The 3,449-nt window shown below is 47.7% G+C and overlaps 1 protein-coding gene across 1 annotated transcript in view; it reads left to right on the top strand.

Annotated features, from left to right (window-relative positions):
* The window catches only part of SLC25A43 (solute carrier family 25 member 43), a gene marked incomplete at its 5' end in the record, with an annotated part of 33,201 nt that overhangs the window by 27,808 nt on the left and 1,944 nt on the right, over positions 1 to 3,449 (top strand). The window lies entirely within an intron of this gene.

Raw genomic sequence — 3,449 nt, 5'->3', positions numbered from 1 at the left:
TTTTATTTTTTTTTTTTTTTTGTTTTTCCCTCTTCCCCCACTAGAATTTCAGCTCTGTGGGAACAGGGACTCTTGTCTGTTTGTTCACTGCTGGACCTTCAGTGCCTGGCACATAGTAGGTAGCAAATAAACATCTGAATAAATGAAAAGTCTTCAGAGGGGATAAGGAGAGCTAATGGCAGTACAGAAATATTGCTAAGGAGTATGGGGCGTGAAAGATGATTTTAATGCTAGGGAAAGTATTATTTTTTTAAATGTTTATTATTTTTTGAGAGAGAGAGAGAGAGACAGAGCATGAGCTGGGGAGGGACAGAGAGAGAGGGAGACACAGAATGCGAAGCAGGCTCCAGGCTCTGAGCTGTCAGCACAGAGCCTGACTGGGGCTCGAACCCAAGAACCTGAGCCGAAGTCGGATGTTTAACCAACTGAGCCACCCAGGCGCCCCAGAAAACTGTTAATTAAGGACCTTGTAAGTCATTCTAAGGAGCTTGGATTTCCCGGGAATCCCAGGCTCCTGACTTAGGGCAGCACGTTGAATGGTGGTACTATTTACTGAGATAAGAAATACAGAGGAGGCCAGGTGCCTCTGACTGGCAGCTCAGAGCCTGGAGCCTGTTCTGTGACTCCCTCTCTCTCTGACCCTCCCCTGCTCATGCTGTCTCTCTCTCTCTCCTAGAAATAAGTAAAACATTAAAAAAAATTTTTTAAAAAGAAAAATACAGAAGAAAGAATTAATTTCATGGGGCACCCAGGTGGCTCAGTCAGTTAAGCATCCAACTCTTGACTTTGGCTCAGGTCATGATCTCACGGTTTGTGAAAACCAAGCCCTGCGTTGGGCTCTGCCCTGACAGTGTGCAGAGCCTGCTTAGAATTTTCTCTCACCCTCTCTCTCAGACCCTCCCCACTTTCTCTCTCTCTCTCTCTCCTTCAAAATAAATAAATAAACTTAAAAAAGAAAGAATACATTTGATGTGATCAAGGGGAAAGGCAATAATGGGTTCTAGGCATGTCAAGTTTTGAGAACCTGTGTGCTACCCAGGTGGACGTGTTCAGGAGGCAGCTGAGCGCTTGGTTTGGTAGCTCAGGGTAGGAGGTCCAGGCCAAAGAGAAAGATTTGGAAGTCATCTGCCTGTAGACGGTGTTTAAAGCCATGGCTATGATAGAATTTCCTAGAGAAGTTGTATACATTGAGGAGGGCAAAAAGTTACTGGTTACTAATGCCAAATACTGCTCCAAAATCCGATAAGAAAATATCGAAGCCACCTGGGTGGCTTAGTCAGTTAAGTGTTTGACACTTGGCTTCAGCTCAGGTCATGACTTCATGGTTCATGAGGGCCACGCTCCGAGGAGCCTGCTGAGGATTCTCTCTGCCCTTCCCCCGCTCTGTGCCCCCCCCACCTCTCTGTCTCTCTCTCTCAAAATAAATAAACTTTAAAAGTTATTTTTTAAAAAAAGAAACCCTACTGAATTTGACAGTTAGGGGGCCCTAAGTGAATATATGTCATTTATTCAAATATTTCTTGGACATTTGCTATGTGTCGAGGATACAGAAGATACAATAGTGAATCAGACAAAAATCCCCTTTCCCACAGAGCTAAAATTCTACCTGAGAGGAACAGACAAATAAGACAGGAAATAAGGGGCTCCTGGGCAGCTCAGTTGGTTAAGCGTCCCACTCTAGATTTTTGGCTCAGGTCATATCACGATTCATGATATCACGGTCATGGGTTCGAGCCCCACATCAGGCTTCGCACTGCTGGTGCAGAGCCTGCTGGGACATCTCCCTCCCTCTGTCTGCCTCTCGCTCTGGCTCTCGCTTTCTCTTATACAAAATAAATAACCTTTTTAAAAAAAGTACAAATGAAAAGGGAAAGGGATGTCCAGTAACAGATGAGTGGGGCCGCACAATGGAACACGACTCAGCAATAAAGAGAAAAAACTCCTGATGAACACGACAATAGGGATGGATCTCAGAAGCATCGTGCTGAGTGAGAGAAGCCCGTCTCGCAAGGCTACAGGCTGTATGCGTCCATTTATATGACATGCTCAAAGGGCAAAACTAGAGGGACCGAGAAAAGATCCTTGGCTGTCCAGGGCTGGGAGGCACAAGAGAATCGCGGGGGCCGAGGGGACAGTTCTGTGTCCTGACGATGGTGGTCACACAAAGCTCTACGGAGGAAGGAGTTGTTTTTTCTTGAGAACATTTTTTTCTTTTTTTAATGTTTATTTATTTATTTTTGACAGGGAGAGAGAGAGCACATGAACAGGGAAGGGGCAGAGAGAGAGGGAGAGAGAGAACCCAAAGCAGGCTCTGCACTGTCAGCGCAGAGCCCGACGCGGGGCTCAAACCCATGAACTGCGAGATCATGACCTGAGCCGAAGTTGGACGCTTAACCGACTGAGTCCCCCAGGCGCCCCAAAGCATACTTTCTATGTAATAGTAAGAGCAACGCTAGCCCGTATTTCTTGATCCTTACCATGTGCCTTTCATGCACACCTCATTCAATTCTCACAGAAGTCCCACATGAGTTCCTTATTCAGAGTACAAGGAAACAGGCTCAGGAGAGCTAGGTGAGTGCCCAGGGTCACAGGGCCCGCAGGTGAGGCCACCAGGATAGACCCTGACTCGTCCGGCTCCAGATACTCTGGTCTTCTGACTGTGAGACTCTACTGCCTCCCTCGCCCGCGTGGAAGATCGTTTTTGTTGCTTCTTTATTTATTTTTAAGTAATCCCTACACCCAACGTGGGGCTCGAACTCACGACCCTGAGCTCAAGAGTCTCATGCTCTTCTGACTGAGCCAGCAGGGCACCCCTCCCGGCGTGGGAGATCTGGATTCCACTTCACTAGAATGCCATGCTAGCCTCCACCAGACATTTCAGAAACAAACCACAGTATGAGAAAAGCTCAATGTGACCTTGACACCATTTCTGAAAGCCAGCTGCAAGGGGCTGTCCCCCTCACAGCAGCCCAGGACTGTCAGGTGTGTATGCAGATAGTATTTCATCTGATCCTAAAACTGTTTTACTAAAGGACAAAAATGTGACTTTCACAGAGGGAGTATTTTGGTGATTGGCCAGGACCTTTCTCAGAGTAGTGATGAAGTCTGTGAACATGGCTGAAAGTGCTGGAAAAGTAAGGGTCACTGAAGTCGAGGTCCAGAAACTGGGTGTGGGATGGGTTTTCTTATAGATGCCAGAGTTCCCTAAGATGGTGGTGAATCTGGAAGAGGGAGAGCCCCTGGGGGGCATGGTCTTCAGTGAACGTGGAAGACCTTCAGGAGGTCAAGAGATGTGAGCGGCAGCAAGGAGCGCGGTTCAGTGACATGAGCCCCTGCGGAAAACTTCCAGCCTCAGAGCAAGGGAGACAGGGTTGGGGACGGCAAGAGGGATCTGCTCCCTGGCCCGGGACTTCTGTGATGTGGAAAAATGAGCGGCCCACACTTGAGAG

The sequence above is a fragment of the Crocuta crocuta genome, unplaced genomic scaffold, assembly GCF_008692635.1.
Source record: "Crocuta crocuta isolate KB4526 unplaced genomic scaffold, BGI_CrCroc_1.0 scaffold944, whole genome shotgun sequence".
NCBI lineage: Eukaryota > Metazoa > Chordata > Mammalia > Carnivora > Hyaenidae > Crocuta > Crocuta crocuta.
The sequence above is the reverse complement of the archived record's forward strand: the minus strand, read 5'-3'. Positions and strand labels throughout refer to the sequence as shown.